The 17,950-nt window shown below is 50.4% G+C and overlaps 1 protein-coding gene across 8 annotated transcripts in view; it reads left to right on the top strand.

The window, feature by feature from the left end:
• TENM3 (teneurin transmembrane protein 3) overlaps positions 1-17,950 on the top strand; it is a 439,075-nt gene that overhangs the window by 202,340 nt on the left and 218,785 nt on the right. The window lies entirely within an intron of this gene.

The following is a 17,950-nucleotide window of genomic DNA, read 5'->3' as shown; positions in this document are numbered from 1 at the left end:
CGGTGTTTCAATTTGCGTTAGCATGTATTTCTAAAACATATAGGCAAGGCATGTGTGGTTCTAGATCTTTATGATGTTTACGAAGGGTTTTTATTGTAATGGCATTTGCTCCGTAATGACTTGTTCTATGTTACAATGTTCATCATAATGTCACCCCCTCGCAGAAGGGCCTCCCTCTCGGAACGAAGGTGGGCATGAGTTGGGATATGCTAATGTATGTAGAACACGTGGGACAGTGATGGTCCACAGCCACTGCTATCGGAGCACCGCTGAGCAGTGTTCCTGAAGAGCGCGTTCACGTCCCGGTGATGGAGATGCTGTTCAGCCGGAGGGTAAGTAAGTGCCACAAACAACAAACACCGTGTGTGTCCTGACGTTGGATTTGCACAGCTCACTGTTGTTCCCGTTGTTACTGTTACTGCTGCGGCTTTTCTTTTCTCTGTCCCGCACGCGTGGCTTCCGGCTCCATCCAGTCTGTCACTTGTCACTGGGTGAGGGCAGCCAGCGTCGAGTGGCACAGGCCAGGAGGCGCGGGTTGAGGGTTATAAGCCATCCTGAGAAAATTCCCATCCCAGTGGCCTCTCCAGTCTTTCCATCCCAACGGCCCAGCATCTGAGCCAACAGCTGCCGGAGGCTGCCTGCTTCCAGCTCCGGGGACCTCGCCAGAGACCCTGGGAGGTCTCCCGGCGGCGGGTGCCGTCCCCAGTGGGTCAGAGGATCCCGATCGCGTCCTGGCTGCCAGAGCAAGCCTGCCCTTTCCCCCTTTCCTTCTGCCAACAAAGGAAAAACAACAACGTTGTATTGGTGAAAACAAGAGCAGCAGGGACTGTGCGGGCCTTCGGGCTGGGCTCCCGGCCCGTTCCCTGCTCTGATGACTTAGGGAACCCTGTTCTCTTGGAAACGCTTGGGGTTCCTTTCGGCTTCGCTCCTTAGCCCGGGGCGGCCTGCCCACTCGAGGGGCGAGTTTCTGTGGAGTCGCTGCTTGGCAGTGTCACCTCGCGCCTCCCCTGGTCACGGAGAGCTGAGGTCGGACTCGCTTCATTATGAGATTTTTGTTTGTTTGTTTCTTCGGTGGAGTAGCTCCCTCTTCCCCCGTCTGTCAGGGAACCTCATCGCCCCCCGCTTGTTTAGTGCCCATGTATTCAGGGATTGTTCCCGAAGAGCTGGTCGTTGGTGAGGGATAGACAGGCTACCTGCTGTGAAGGGGGGTCCAAGGGCATGGAAGGCAGAAATGCAGCTAAGGACATGTTTCCGTTAGAAAGGAGTAAAGCATGGATAACGTGTTCCAGAAGCTTCTATACAAATCCACCACTTCCTGACTGCGAGGACACCTGGTTTTGTTGCGGCCTTCCCAGCCTCATCCTGGTCCTGCTCTCCGCATCCCGTGCGGCTCTCACATCCATCTCAGGGGCCGTGGGGTCTCCCTCCTCGGCCTCAGGGCCGCCCTGTCTGCACCCTCACCCGGAGCCGGACTGTAAGCCCAGGACCTCAGCGCTCACCTCCTACACAGCGCGGGCTCTCGCTCTGCCGGGCGGGGGCTCTGTGCCCTGGGGGATCTGTAAGTGTGCCCGTTGGCACCAGCTACTCCGTCTGTCTCTTAAACCAAACTGTCAACGTCGGTCTCAGAAGCGGTGGCTTTACCGCGCCCTCCTCAGCCGCCCGCTTCTCCTCTTCCTCCACCTCTGCTCCTGCAAACCCGCTCCCCCACAGCGGCCCCTCCCCTTCTCCCAGCAGAGACCCTGTTAGCCTTGATTCCAGACTCCCCCGTGATCCCGTCCCCGTAGTCCCGCTGCCCCCAGGAATTCTGCATTTTCCGCTGGTGCTTAGTGATAAAGCCACGGCGAGTGACGTCGTGTGGGCTTTGCATCGGCTGCGTGTGGATCCGTGTGTGCCTGTCGGTATGTTGCATGCTGCAGTGCCCTCTTAGGTTTCCCAGGACAGACGTGTCCTCTGAAGGTCAGTGAACGCAGCCGGCCCATCTGGCCGCGCCCTGGCCGCCGTGGGGCGCGTGCTGTTTCTAACCTTCCCAGTGGCTCCCAGTTTCCACACGGGGAGCTTCTGAAGCACTTCCCATTCACTTTGTTTAACTGTCCTTCTCCAGCCGGAGTTCACATGCGGGGGTTGCCTGGCATTTGAATGTTAAAACGGAGAGGTGCGTGCATCCGATGTACACTTCTCAATGGACCTCTTTAAAATTCACGTGTCGTGCAGGTAGGCCATGCCCTTTATTTGGCAGGTCAGAGTAATCGACTGTCCTGGGCCGAAACACAGCTGTTTTGCCAAAGGTCTCCAGGAAGTGCGATGACACAGCATTATGTATGCGTTATGTATGGCGTGCTCAGAGCCCGAGGCATTGTGCTAAGTGCCGAGAATACAGAGCTAAGCCAGTCCGGACAAGGGTCCCCACCCTGAAGGGGCTCTCGTCCAACAAGGCATGCCAGTGAAATGTCTCCCCAATACCTGTGCGTCGCCATGGAGAGGGGGCCCCCCCGGCGCTGTCACCTGCGCTGAGAGGCGAAGGGTGTGTGGGCATATCCAGGGCAGAGGAGGAAGAGGAGGAGGAGGAGGAAGGCGATCAGAGAAGGGCAGCGCGTGCGCACAGGCAGCAGGAGGGAGCAAGCTCCTTCGAGGAACGGAGAGACGGGAACGGTGGCTGCAACGCGGCGCGGAGCCTAATGCCGTGGTGGGCGGTGTCCAAGGGTTTGGATCTTGAGCCCAAAACACGAAAGAGTGCTGGGCCTTGAAGAAGGATGGGGCTCCATTCGTATTTTGAATGATCCCTTTGACTACAACGTAGAAGAACACATTGGAGACTGCAAAGAGGTGGAAGTGGGGATGGAGCGAAGTGGGAGGGTCTAGAAGTTAGTTATGGGGAGATAGCAATGTAGAGTACATAGAGGAGTGCGGGGGGAGGGCAATTTCCGAGGTGACACCCCCACTACGATTCACACGATGGGGTGGGCAGGGTGCCGTTTCCTCATTCGGAGCACACCGGACAAGGGCAGAGTTTGGGGGCTGGGGGACGGCCAGGAGTGCTGTTTTAACACAGTGAGAATGAGGCATTTTGCAACATCAAGTGGAGATAGCAAAGAAGCAGCTAGACGTACAGCTGAGTAGCTCAAGGGCAATGTCAGGGCTGCAGGCATACATTTGGACGTGATCATTAGAGGGATGGTAACGGAAGCCGGGGGGATAGATGAGACGGCTTTCATGCAGTGTGCGATTAGCTCTGATCTGCGTGGATGGCAGCCAATCTCTGGACCCTCCCAGCATCACCGTCCTCACCTGAGCAGGAGGGGGGGGTCCCCTCAGGAGCTCCCCACCAGGCATTAGGATCCAACAGTACAGAGAGGTGACGTCGGTGCTGGCCCTCTTTTGACTAAGTCCCCTCGGGGGTTGATGTTCTTACTTTATGTCTCGGAAGAAATAAGAAGCGATGGGAAGTCTTTGCCCCGCAGCAGGTAGGCGTATTCTTTAGCTAAGGTGATTCCTGAGGTGCCAGCCAGTGTTACAGTCACGGAGCGGTGATTTCCATCCCATGGTTATAATAAAATTGAGAAAGAAAATGTTAAGACACCACCATCAACAACAAAAATCATTGATTTATTGGATGTGCCTGTGGTTTGCATGGAAATACCTCTTTTTGGTTTGTAAGAATTCGTTAATGAATATTTTTTCATAGGTAATATTTCAAGAAACCTGTGAGCGCCTCCATAATAGCTTTCAAATCTAGCAGCACGCCTTCAGCCCCACTGTAGCCACCACGTGGTAGGGTACCTCTCTCTCTGTTCAGAGCTCAGCTTAATGTCAGCTCTGAAGGGCAGCCTTCCGGCACTGCCCTGTCTAGGTGGACCCTCCATTTCTGCTCCATTCCTCTGTCCTGTGTGTTTCTTTTCATGGCAGTTACATTCATTTGCTATTTTTTTCCTTCTGAGAACGATGAGAGCTTTTGATAGTAGGGACCGTGTCTGTTTTGTTCCCTTCTGTACCCCAAGCACCAGGCACCAGGCCAGGGACACAGCGGGTGCCCCACAAATATTTGTTGTGTTTTCCTTCAGTTAATTAACATAAGTTTCTTTTTTTTCCTCTGAAAACCTAGCCCATCCAGGCAACTGAAATAAAGTCTGGAAATGGGCACACACACACACACACACACACACACACACACAACTAGGGAAGCCTGCCAGAGTTTTAATTTGTCCACAGCTCATTCAGGAAGTGGGTGAGTTACACGTGGACAATCCAAAGAATGACCGAGAGGTGTCTGTTTTCGAAATGCTCTACCCACGCCCCTTCTCTTACTGAGAAGAGGGCACTTCAGAAAAGGTGCATATTGACATCCCAGCACATAGGACCAAGTTCTTTTTTAAAAAAAATAAATATATTTTATTGATTTTAGAGGGAAAGAGAGAGAAACATCAATGATGAAAGAGAATCATTGATTGGCTGCTTCCTGCATGCCCCCTACTGGGATCGAGCCCACAACCCAGACATGTGCCCTGACAGGGAATCAAATCATGACCTCCTGGTTCATAGGTCAACACTCAACCCCTGAGCCATGACCGCTGGGCTATGACCAAGTTCTTACCTGAAGATTTGCAACATGTTTATACTTATAACTAGAGGCCTGGTGCACGAATTTGTGCGTGGGTGGGGTCCGGCTGGCCAACCCCGACCGGGGTGATTAGGCTGGGCTGGCCAGGGGGAGGGGCCGTGGGCAGTTGGTGGGCTGGCCCCAACCCCGATCAGGGTCGGGGGGCTGGCTTGGGGGAGGGGCCCCTGTTGGTTGGCCGGCTGGCCCCGCCCCCTGGTGGAACTCCCAGTTGAACTCCCAGTCAAACTCCCGTTGAGAGGACAATTTGCATATTAGCCTTTTATTATATAGGATATTATATAGGATGCCTAATCTGCATGATCCCATGGAATTATTCCTATATGTGAGTTTTCCAAGTATTGAATACATACATTTTTACCAAATACATATCTCCTCTTCCATTTCTTGATCTTCCTCCTGTGATTAATTCTCGAGAGCATGCAGGGATCTTGACTTGTGGCTGCTGCATCTGCCTGTTTGTTCAGTGGAACAGAGACTCCGGGGGAAGCGGAGGACGGGACCAGGGTCTGCGTTTGCTCTGCAAACACCTCCCCTCTCCAGTCCAGAACCTGCGGGGAGCCCTTGATTCTAGGTTTTCTTGGATTTGTTGGTCATAGGAAGTGGAGTACAATGTTTTATAGATTCATTTCTAAACTACACTATAGTTACTTTTCCTCACTGTGCTTTTTAACTGTTTGATAAGTTATTTATAGGATATCATGAATGTGAATTCACTTTTATTAAGTGTTAATCAATAACACTTCTTCCAAATAAAATGGTGAGCCTGCGCTCTTTCCCTTGTATAAAACCTACCCCGTATTTTAGCTCTTGGATTTCTTCCCCTGGTTCCTTCTACATCATCTTCTTCTTCTGGTCCATCAGTTGTTGAGCATACACTTTCCCTTTCTCCATGATCCAGTCTCCATGACAACCAGAGGTGGTTGCTCGTGCTGGATTCACCCAGGCCCTCGGATGCCAGTGCGGACAGAGCACAGGACCAGCCCCCCTCCGTGTGGGTTGGGACGTCCCGGTCGGAGAGCCGCTCCACTGAAAGAAGATGGCATCTCGCTCAGAGTTTGACTAAATTCTCTATTTTTCACATCATGTAGGAAACCAAAAGGTTATTTTAAACGTACATGATGTCAATACAAAATGTCCTAGGGATATTATAGCTACCAAGGGATGGAGAAGAAGTAGATGCTTTATAGTAGCCACATGAGCAGTTTTCTTTGCCCTCTCCATCAAAAAAAAAACAAAAACTCTCCCATATCTGATTGGAATAGAAGAGACCTACAGCCCCCCATTCAGAATTCCTCCAGCCCAGCCCCTCTTGTTTTAGAAAAGCATGGCAGGCCTTCAGATTCCCGGCATTCCCAGTAAACACGGGAGTTTTAGGAACTCGAAGCAAAGTCCGAATGTAGGACAGACTCACAGATCCGACAGGCTGCTGTCACTCGGAGTGAGACTCGGGACCTCCCTGCCTCCCGGCCACTGCCCCTCTGCGGGGGAGTAGGCACCGTGTGGTCCAGCGGGGGGCCCGTGGCCGTGGCATTCTCCGGTTCCTCACCGGACTGCGGTGTTCTGCTCCGGGGATGGCAGATGCAAGGCAGAGGGTCCACACTCCCACCTCGGGCGCTTCTGGCACGGGGGTGGGGAACCTTTCTCCTGCCAAGGGCCATTTGGATATTTATAACATCATTCGCTTCATACAACTCACTTAATGGAAATGTATGTTGCTATGAAAAAAGCTCCTAGATTTATGGAATTTCGAGTCCCGCCTGTGGTTGCCTTGGCAGGGCCAGACCAAAGGATTTCAAGGGTCTCTTACGCCCCCCCCCCCACCACCACCCCATAGCAGATTCCAGCGATGGGCCCTGAGGCCTCTCTGTGAGCCAGGGAACCTTCCTTAGCAGCAGCCGCCACCCGCCAGCCTTGGTTCACAGCCCAGCCCGAAGCCCTAAGTCACCCAGCTCTGCTCGGGGCGGCCCCCCCTCACTCCCCTGTCCCCCCTCGGCCCCTGCACGCTCCGCCCCAGGGCACCTTACGGTATTTCCTGAGCAGCCTGCCATTGGCTTTTCCAAAATGAGAAACAGAGAGGATGTGATTTTGTGTCTCCTACTTTGCAGCCGGCAGTACCTTACCCGGCAGTAACATACAGGAATAATTCCATGGGATCATGGGGGGGGGGGGCGGGGGAGGGCAGAGAGCATTGCCAAGTCCTTCCCAGGTGGATCCTCACAGGCCAGGGACACCCAGCACAGCCCGCTTCCTCCAGGACGCCGTGTGGCTGTGTGTGCACACGTGTGTGGCTGTGTGTGTGTGTGTGCGCACGTGTGTGGCTGTGTGTGTGCACGTGTGTGGATTTGTGTGCGCACATGGGTGGCGGTTACCATCCAGTACGTCAGCGTGGTGATCACAGACCGGAACAGTTCCCTTTCAAGGATTAAGTCTGTTCAAAGGCTGGAATTCCTGACTTGGAAACTGGCATTTCAAAAAGAAAGCGTTGCCAGGGAGAGGTGGGCGGAGCCCCGGCGGCCTGCAGGGAAGGGTCCCCCCCACCCCCCCACCCAATCCCTCCAGTCCTGGCTCATCAGGGGTCGGGGTCTGTGCCCTGAGCCTCAGCCCTGGTGGTGGGGATCCGGAGGTGTGAGGTGGAGAATGGGGGGCAAACGCTGGGCTCGTCAGGCTGGGAGCTCTCCGGGCTCAGCACTTTGCCTGACGAGCCTGCTTTTGAAGCATTTCCTTTGCTTAATTTTCTTCGCCTTTGAGGTTCCCTCACAAGTGTTTTCTTTTTAAGATGGGGGCGTTCTCCTTCAGCGGCGGCAGTCTTTGAGGCCGGATAAAGGGGCGCGGTTCTTGTAATCTGTCAAGTGTGGCTGGACACCTCGGCCTGGAGGCCAGGGAGAGGACTCAGCGGCCAATTATAACCCTGCTTCCCCCTCCTTTTCTTCTTTATTGTCTAGAGTTTTACATACGTCTCCTTTTTCCCCAATCGACCCCCCAACCCATGCCCCCTCCTTTTAATATAGTCCAGTGGTCTGCAAACTGCGACTCGCGAGCCACATGCGGCTCTTTGGCCCCTTGAGTGTGGCTCTTCCACAAAATACCACGGCCTGGGCGAGTCTATTTTGAAGAAGTGGCGTTAGAAGAAGTTTGAGTTTAAAAAATTTGGCTCTCAAAAGAAATTTCAATCGTTGTCCTGTTGATATATTTGGCTCTGTTGACTAATGAGTTTGCCGACCACTGGTCTAGTCGGACTGTAGAGGAGTTTAGGCAAAGAGAATGAGAAATTTTGGGTTTGGGTTTTTTTTTTTGAGGGTTTGCAGTGTGTTTTGTTTTGTAACATTTAGCTCCTTAGGTAATCAAAGTGGAACCCCTTCTTCAGGGTTACAGTTCCGTATTGGGGTCGTACTGGCACATGGAGATAGTTCAAGGTCTTTAAAGACTTCTACTCAAACCCAGCACCTGTTATGTGACAAAGAGCAGCTTTGAAACATTATCCACAATGACCGTAGAGTTTTTTGGGAAATTTAAGTTAAAAATCCTCCGCATAAACTGTTAATACGGGATTCAGAACAGAAAGTAGCAATTCCTGGAATAGCTCACCTGGTCGTATGTATGTATGTATGTATGTATGTATGTATGCAAATGAGCCTATAATTTAATGGCCGGACTCAAGCGTTTCAGTGGGTTTTGATTCACAAACACACGAAAAGTAGCTGTGCCCACAGCCTGTTTGTCGGGGGCCAGCGCACAGAGTCATGTCACAGAGGGCTGGCACTCCGCTTCTCTCTTGTGACGAAAACTAAAACGGGGTCCCAGTTCCTGGAGCGGCGCCTGCCTCCCATCCCCGTTCCTGCTCTAGGCACGTCTGTGTCTCCTCCCGCAGGTGGTAGGTAACGTCTTCTGCAGATGTTAGTACTGACAGCATCTGGAGGACTTGGTCTTGACTTTGCTCTGTGAAGCCTCATTCTGCTCTCAGTGTCAGTCCCTGAAGCTTGCCTGAAGTGTTTATGTCCGTGTCCCGGCTTTCCCTGGCGGAGACAGGCTGCCGAACACCCGGAGGACTTCTGTCCCCTAACCCTATAAGCCTGCCCTCCCACGATGTGAACTGTTTGAGGTCAACATGGCAGGCGTCTCTTTTTGTAACCCCAGGGCCTAAGACGAGTCCAGCCTGGCGTGGTCACTGCGTGAGGGCTTGGTGAATGAACGCGTGTCCCGAGGTGCTGGGACGGGGAAGACAGGTGTTCGTTCCAGCTCCTGCTGCGGGGGGTGAGCGGTGCTCCGGGGAGCAAGCCCGTTGGGAATTGGTTTAAGTAGATTCTGTTGGAAAAAAATCTTCCTATATAATTGTACTTCTGTCCTCCCTCAGTCAGACAAAGACGATGACGCTACCCCTTCTTTTTTTAAACGGAACGAACGCTCATGCTAACTTTTCTGCCTCTGACAACAGTCTGCTTGTGCTCATCATCTATACCAAAAAAATAGCCTAGGTGGTCGTCACGCTATCACAATATGGCTGCATGCGCAGCGGAGGCGGGGCCCGGTGGAGAGTCCCCGCCACCTCGCACGGAGGGGACAGGTCCTGGTGGCTGCTCTGTGCAGCTTCCACCGGGGTTCCTGCAGCCCCACGCCCGCTGCAGAGGTGGGACCCCCGGCTCCAGCCTACCTCTTTGGGGCAATCCATTGAGGAGCCCCGAACGGGTGGGCAGGGCCTACCTCTTTGGAGCGATTGATCGCGGGGCTCCCACACTGTGAGAGGGCACAGGCCAGGCTGGGGGGACCCCCCCCCACCCCCAGTGCACGAGTTTTGTGCACCAGGCCTCTAGTCATTTTTATAAAAATATAAGAGCAGGGGTTGCAGGTCAACCATGTAAACTGCACAGATGCACGCTCAACTAGGTGTATTTGCCTGAAGGAGTCACTTTCAAACTCTGGTGATCAGCAGCGGTGCTGATGACGTGCGTTGCATCTGTTACACGGTGTACAAAAGGAGGGAGTAATGATCTTCATAATGTAAGGGTAAAGTTAATCATGTAAATATAACTTAATCAGACTCACCCCAAATGTAATTACTGCCTTACCTGACTCGTGTGACCCCTGTTCATTATGCAGACTAGTAAAACTTGGTGATCGTGCGGAAGGATGATAAGGTCGCACCTTTTGCCGCACGTAAACGACATGTGACATTTGGGAGTGACAAGACTGCTCATCAGCTTTTCCTCAGTGTTAGCATTTCCCCCCACTGTTGCTTAGGTGGGGGTGAGGAGAGGTGGGAAGAGATCAACCAAAGAACTTGTATGCATGCATGCATAACCCATGGACACCGACAATGGTGTGGTGAAGGCCTGGGGCGGGGGGCAGGGGCGGGCTAGAAGGGGGCAATGGGGAAAACAGGGGACATATGTAATAGTTTCAACAATGAAGATGTGAAAATATAAAAATAAAATAAAAAGAACATCAACAACAACCAAACCCCGTGGAATTGTTTTACAGTAGGAGCTAACCTTTGAGTTCCAATGACGGCGGGCGCATTCGTTCATCTTTTGTTGACACTTGCTGTGGTTCTGATGCTGCAAAGAAACACAGAGCTTGGCTTCTAATTCCGGGGGCCGCCCAGCCTCTCGGAGTGATACGTAAACGGGACGCCTTGGTGTCGGCCGGTCCTGTGTCAGAATTCAGAAACTGGCAGGGCGTTCCGAGGCCCACCACGCCGGCCAGAGAGCGCTGGACGGGGGGCCTCGCGTGAAGAGAGCTCGGGAAGAACTGCAGTGTGGAACAGGGAGGAGAGAGAGCTGGAGGGCGTTGTCTTTTGAAGATGTAACGGATGGTGACCACCTGGTGACCCAGGATGGGAAAAGGGAAAAGTGGATTGAACCACAGGATGAAATATTTAGGTTAGACTTGGAGGTTTAAGACCAAGTCAGTTATTTTAATACGGGCCCTATGAATGAATGTACTCTGGACATGTTAAAAGGATATTTTGAAATTATACAAAAGACCTTCTGTTTCCCAAATTGAAACTGGACTGAGTTTAGGGATCAGCCGCGGACGAGCGTCCCTGGCTCGCCGAAGCCCTTCGGGACGGCACGGAGCTCCCACGGGGAGCCATCCAGCCGTGGCTCCGGGGCGTGCGGGACAGTCAGTCCGTTTTTAAAAACGGGCACAGCGGGGGCAGCCCTGTCAGAGATTCTTATAATCTTTATCATCATTTAGGAAATTGAAATCACTGACTGCGGATCGACCTGAGGGCCTGATTTTGATCCTTTTCACGACTACGGCTTGTTTTAACCCGTTTCTCGTTCCTGTGCTCAGCGGCAGGTTGCTAGGGGAGATCTTGGCGAAAGAGTGAAGCGGCAGGCATCCCGGCTGTGGGCTCTGAGCCCTCAGATGACTCAGATGGCAGAAGCGTGGCACGTGGGTTAGGGGCCCAGCTTTCCAAGGAAAGGGAGCGAGCTCACCTGCTTGGTGATTTAACTGAGTTCAAAGCCTCTGATTTTTGTTTCAAGTGCCAAATTCCCTCAGAGCACAGGTCCCCTTCCCCCCACCTCTCCTCTTCACCAGGAAAACCACTGTGTCTTCTCCTTGCCGATGCAGGGACACGCTCAGGACAGGTCGCCGTTTTCCCTCGCGAACACCTTCCGTGTCCTTTCACTGCGGCTGCTCTTAGGCGCGGGTGCGGGTGCCTGCCTGGCCCTGACGGGAAGTGAGCGGGAAGGGGACGATCCCGCGGGGGGAAGCTGCCCATTTCCCTCCTCACGCCGGGGGGAGAACAGAGAAACATTGACAGGTGACTAAGGCTTTCCGATGATTGGCCCACTTTTAAAAATCTCCTTTTGATCTCTGGTTTGATTGTTTTTGTTTCGTTTTCATTCCTCAGTTTCAATGCCAGAGTCATTTGTACTGTTCTTCTGATGTACGGAAACTACATTTGTTCCGTTTAATGAAGTATTCCAACTTTTGCCAATAGGCAATTACTGTCCTCGTCACATCTGACCATCGACTTACAAACATGTTCATAGCGTCGTGTGGTTGAATAATTAGTTGAACTACATCATCCCTGGAATTCACATTTTTGAGGAATTATAGTCTTCCACCTCTTCTCCTTAGTGATAGAGACCAGTTCTTTCTCCTCTCACTGTGGGCTTCTCCACTTTCAGAGAAAAGTGCTCCCTACCCACCTACCGTTAACGGCACGTCTCGCTCTAAGAATGAATTCCGCCCTTTCACAGATCAACAAGTTGGAATGGCGAGTGATTCCTTCCACGAGATGACTGTCACCAGATGGCCCAACCTGTCAGAAGTGTAACATACTAGAGACAGGGTAATATCCAAACATACCGTCCCATTAACATGTAATGAGAAAATGTGAGATCCAGAAGACTCGAGAACGGGCATAATTGATTCTATAGCGGAAGTGATATCTACTCCGATTTTAAAAGCAACACTCAAACAACAGGGCAAGATTATCTGCAAATACCAACTAGGATAGGAACCAGAAAGTTGGCCTCAAATAACGACTCGGAGAGCTGAAGCTAAATGCATGTATCTGTGCTACTCTCGCTACCCGCTCAGCTTTTATTGGAGCTACTCTGAAATGTGCAGGGGGGAAAAATTACGTGCAGTAAAATATAAAATTCAGAAGCCTCCATAATTAGAGGGGTAATTAAGAGGACCAACTTAATTCTGAATCTCACATTTAAACACTCAAAATGATTATTAATTTTAATCTTTCTTTACTCTTTCAAATAAGTTAGGTTAAAAACATTACTGATTTGCTAATTCGTGAAATGTAAGACGTGTTATTATAGATAGATGGATGGATAGATAGACAGACAGACAGACAGATAGATAGATGGATGGATGATTTATGGTTGCCTACTATCAGCACGCCAGCAGCCAGGCAGTGTGTGTGCGATTTAATTTAGTGTCACAGCCCTGAGGATTTGGTATCATTAACCCGGTTTTATAGATGAAGAAGCTGTGGCGTGGAAAGGTTAAATAACTTGCCCAAAGTCATCGGATTGTTAAGTGGCAGTTAAAATGCAGATCTCCCTAAAATCCACAGAGAAAGGGGTATTCAGAAGACCGGGAAACAAAGCCCACACCGTCATCAGGCCTCCTCGGCAGACAAGGACGTCTGACTTGTCTTTTTGCAGCTTTAATTCTATTTCCACTTCTCTCCTTTGCCTTTTACGCTTCCTTTTTTCTTGTGATTTACGCGTCTCTTTTCCTTTACCCTTTCTAAAACCGAGGCAGTGAACAGCTTAAAAGGTTAAGGAAGAAAGAGAATAGGGAGGCGGAATCTATTGTGGTCTCTGTTTTTTAAGCCTGGAGCGCACAATGCCATAATACCCCCATCTTCCAAAAACAGCAGTGGGCATGGTTACTTACCTCGCTCGCATGCGTGGCCTGGCCGAGCGTGTCTGGTGCGTGTAAAGTGAGGGCACAGTTGACACAACCAGACATTCTAATAGAACTAGTCAACGGCTAAATGAAGCAAGTGATTCCAGATTATTCCATGGTGTTCAGTACAATTCTTTTTTGATATCAGGTATAAATTCACCTGTGTGTTGTAACCACTGCCAACCTATCATAAGGTGTTTTTTCTAATGCTATTTAAGTCTTATTTAAAGTATCATGCTTATGGGGTAGACATTATGTTGCCATAATTCAGGAAAATAAAATTTAGTTGTCTGATAGTACCAGTGGATGCTTTAAAAAAATTTTTTTTAAGAGAAAATAATTATCTGTGTGGCTTAAGGCTTAAACATAGATTTGAGTCTTAAAATACATTTAAAACTGCAACATTATAAATGAAATTTTGTGCCTGCTTCATAGGAGGTGCTGAGTAAATGAGCAATGGATGAATGCTCTAATAAATAAAATATTAACGTAAACCAAAAAGCCATACAAGTAAATAACATGTCAAGAAATGTAATCTCTAACAAGCGCAGATATTAAATGCATTATACGGACTTTAAGTTGTCACCCTTCAAACTTCAGTAATGCACTTGTCTTGATTTTATGACTTGTAAAGTCTAATACTTTAAAATTTTTCGGAGAATTCAATTTAAAAGAACAATTCATTGATACGCTCCCAAATTAATTTTTTTGTTTGTTTGTTTCACAAACTCTTGGAAGTTACTGGGAAAGAATAACTTCCCCAATACTCGATGCAAACAAATAACCGAAGCACTTTATTTCTGTTTAGTCTCTTTCTCTGTCCAAATGCGCCCCTGGCTGGAGCCTCCTTGTGGCAGGCCCATGGGAGCGCAGGAGTTTACCCCCTGGTGCGCCCTTTCTGCGGAGTAGAGAAATCTGCTGGCGGCACGCACCCCCGGCCCCTGTGACCAAGGACTCCCGTTGTGGGACGGACGCAGTGGCCGTGAGAGCAGCCGTTTCTGCACAGAAGCTCCCGTGACATCCCCCTGGGCCGGCTGCGGAGGCGGGTGCGGGCACTGCTCCGTCTTGGCTGCTCAAGCACCACCTCCCCTCGGCTTCCTGCCACTCGGTGCACTTGAAGGAGGCAAGTCCTTTCAGGAACAGGAGTTTTGCTTGCAGCCAGCAGTGGCGTCCGCACACCATTCAGGCACAGTTTACTGCATTACAAACCCAACTCTGCAAATTCCTCCAGATCTAAGGCAGCCAAGTAATGAGCGAAATCGTGTGGCTGTTAGAATTCGTAAGTAAGAAATGTCCTGTTTAAAATAGTGGCTGTTTTCTGTTCTGGAGAATCAGCAGAAGATTTATTTTTAGAGAAGGACAACGTATCGCTCAAAAGTTTTTCCTGATGAAGTGTTGAGGTTAAAGGTCCTCCTTTTGCAAGTGCCCCCTCCCCCTGCCCGTTGCCCCGGAGCTGACCTTTGTTTGAGTGACTCTGGGGGTGCCTTAGATCACAAGGCAAACATGGAAATGGGGATGACCCACTCGTACTGGACGCATGGCTGACCACACCAGCCCCATGTTCTTACATTAAAAGGCAGAGAGAGGCACAGCTGGTGGACGTACCAAGGCGTTTAGCTGTCATGCGGAGCTAGGTAAAACGGCTCGCACATTGCGTTCCTTCACGTTACCAGCGTCCCTAGAAGATAGGCAAGCACAGTTGTACTAATTCAGTCAGCGATAGCGTTTATTCCTGCAGCCAAATCTTACATGCATTTATTGTGTGCTGAGCATGAGCTACTGAATATGGTTACCAGACTTTATTATTTCTACTGGATTCTTCAGTTCTATATCTGGGCTTTTTTTTAGGGGAGGGAATATTTTTAAAAATTATAAATTCTCATGTAAATTGTAAAATGAAATGATTTTTCTCATTTCCACTCAACGAACCTCTAGTGATTATCGATGTATAAATCAATCCTCTTTATACTAGTCCGGCTAAACTGCAAATTTCAAAGGGATATTAGCAAAACTGTATGTAATGATTAAGACATTTAACTGGACCCTGTTCACTGTTCATCTGTCAGCTGAAATCACTTGTTTGTGTGAACTGAGCTCTCTGAGCTTCATTAAATTTATTGTTGATAAGAAAATCATAATATATTTGAATATCTGCAATTATGTTTATTTTTCGAATTTTGTTAAGCTGGGGCTCAGCCCTTAATCAATATTTTCAAATATTTATTTATTTAGTTAGTTAGTTAGTTTTATTGTTAATCCTCACGAGAGGATATTTTTCCCATTGATTTTTGTAGAGAGAGTGAGAGGGGAAGAGAGAGAAACATTGATGTGAGAGAGACACATTGATTGGTTGCCTCCCACATGCCTCCTAACCAGGGCTGAGGATGGAACCTGCAACCCAGGTACGTGCCTTGGACCAGGAGTCTAACCCGAGACCCTCTGGTGCCCTGGCCGATGCTCTCTAATCCCTGAGCCATGCCGGCCAGGGCTCAAATGCTTATTTCTTTTAATAAAGCACTAACATCTTACGTAAGATAACAAGTGAGCCGTCATTCACAAAGAACCTAAACAGACCTTGTTAATCCACGTGTTAATAGTTTCTTATGGATGACCTCGTCCCCTGCTCGCTCCGTGGGCATGTAGTCTCCATCCAGTGGTACCCAGAGAAGCCACGGGGCACAAAAGGAGGGGAGTTGGAGTTCAAACTACAGTCTCCTTCCTCATGCTACAGATTCTAGTCACCCCCCAGACCAGACAGGTGCATCCTCAGCCCTGCACCCCCTCTGCTCCCCACCCCCTCCCACTGCTGCTGTCGCCGCCCCCACTGAGTCCCAGAATCACCTCTGAATGGAGGGTGTCCCTCAGCTAAGCTCGGGCATAAAAAGGTTCATGTGCATCCGAAACACTCTCCCCGGATGTTGCACCATCTGTACAATTTACCCCAAAACTTCCCCGGAGTTGGCTGCCCGTTGCCGAGTTGCAAACCCAGGTTGCTTCTGGCTTGATGGGAGAGAGCCCCGTGTTTGTGTGTTTTTCCAGAGGGATTAGAAAGAGAGAGCTGGTAGCCGGGCGTGGCGGCTTGGCCTCTGCCAGGCTGGGCTCCCCTCTGTGGGACTGACGTCCCTAAGCAATCAGGAAGGGCATGGGTGGCATGGAGGTGACCTTGCGTGTCTCGGTTACTTTCAGCGGACGCCCCGGGAGCGAAGGAGGGAAGGGTGGAGGGCCGGGCCTGCCCAGCACGCCGGCATTGGAGACGCTGCAGAAAGCCCGCGGAGCTCCGGGGACGTGTCCCCGCAGCGTCTGTCAGGGGCCACCGTGGGCTGGCTGTGGCTGCTGCTGGGGTGAGGGGCACGACACGGGGTGAAGGAAGGACTCGTGGCTTAGTGACCGAAATCCACGGCGTGGTGGGAGCATCAGGCAGTTTACACTCGTGTGCCTTCCTGTCCCTCGGCAGCAGCCAGGCCAGGTGCAGGTGATAAAAGTGGCAAAGCTGGGAGGTGTGGTTTCTTAAAGACACAGTCCATCCATTCGGTAAGAGGACGGGGACTGGGGATGCTTAAGGAGGCGTTTGTTCTTCAGCAAAGACGGTTGATGTTAACCTCACCCAAGCAGCACAATGAAAGAGACGGCAGTTTTAATCTTCTGTGATACAGAGTGGCACACGTGAGACTGTGTGTCCCCGTGCAAAGAACAGTTCTGTGTTTCCGTGGTATCTGTGGGCTCTCGGACCCGGGTCCTGAGCTGTCATTACATAGAAATCAGTTTTTATGCTTTTTCCGGAGAAGCTTAATGCCTCGTGGGTTTTTTTATTGGAGACCTATCATTGTAGAGCGGGTAAATGGGCAGTTCTGCCAGCGTGAGAAGGCACGACGCAGTGTGCGGGGCCGCCCGGGCCAGGGAAGCCCCTCAGTGAGGGTGGTCGGCGCCAGTCCTGGCTGTCGGCGGGGACCACGCGTCTCCAGTCCCATCAGATTCTCCTCCATGTGCGTTCCTCTCCACACTTTCTGTTCGGTTCTCTTCCTTCCACTTCTTTGTCTTTTTTCTTCATATCTTAGTTTTGTATTTTGAAAAGCAACCTTCCTTGTGTCAACCTAGGGCAGTGGTCGGCAAACTCATCAGTCAGCAGAGCCAAATATCAACAGGACAACGATTGAAATTCCTTTTGAGAGCCAGATTTTTTTAACTTAAACTATATAGGTAGGTACATGGTTATTAACTTAATTAGGGTACTCCTAGGCTGGCCTTTGCTAAAAACTCAAGGGGCCGAAGAGCCGCATGTGGCTCGCGAGCCGCGTTTTGCCGACCACTGACGTAGGGGAAGGGTTTGGTGGGTCTTACATTGACGTGTACCCTTAAAGCAGCCTGTATATACACATACATGTATTATTGATGCAAATTACAGAGTGTACAGAGTTGAGTTATTTAAAGTAAAGTTGTCAAAAGTGGTATAAGGCAAAGTTTCCAAAATTTCTGCAAGGACTCACGTTGCCCGTTGCCATAGAAATGAGTTTCTTGCTCTCTGGTCCTTGCTCAGCTCACACTGCTTTTGTTTAATTACAATAGAGGAGTAACAGTCATCGAAAGGCCCTTTGTTCTGTTTAGAATTCTAGGTCCCGTTCCCCTGAGCAGGGGCCCCCGCCTTCCTGGGGTTCCTGGCCCCCAGCAGAGCCCGGCCGGACGTGAGGAGGCCGTGCGCCCCTCAGGCTGTGCCCCTAATAAACAGGTTTTCCCGTCGATTCCTCGAACGCCCGCACTTTGCCGTGTTCTATTCTTAAAGCGTTCTCACTCCACTGGTCACTTGAAGCTTTATTTCATTCAGAATGACTTTCAAGCGCACGCCTTTATTGAAATTCAATTTGAGAAATGGAGAAGTGGGAATCCTCCTACCATCTATCAGGAGGAATCATCCCATATCATAGCACTACGCGATGTAACACCACACACACACAC

The sequence above is a fragment of the Eptesicus fuscus genome, chromosome 8 (genome assembly GCF_027574615.1).
Source record: "Eptesicus fuscus isolate TK198812 chromosome 8, DD_ASM_mEF_20220401, whole genome shotgun sequence".
NCBI classification, from domain to species: Eukaryota; Metazoa; Chordata; class Mammalia; order Chiroptera; family Vespertilionidae; genus Eptesicus; species Eptesicus fuscus.
The sequence above is the reverse complement of the archived record's forward strand: the minus strand, read 5'-3'. Positions and strand labels throughout refer to the sequence as shown.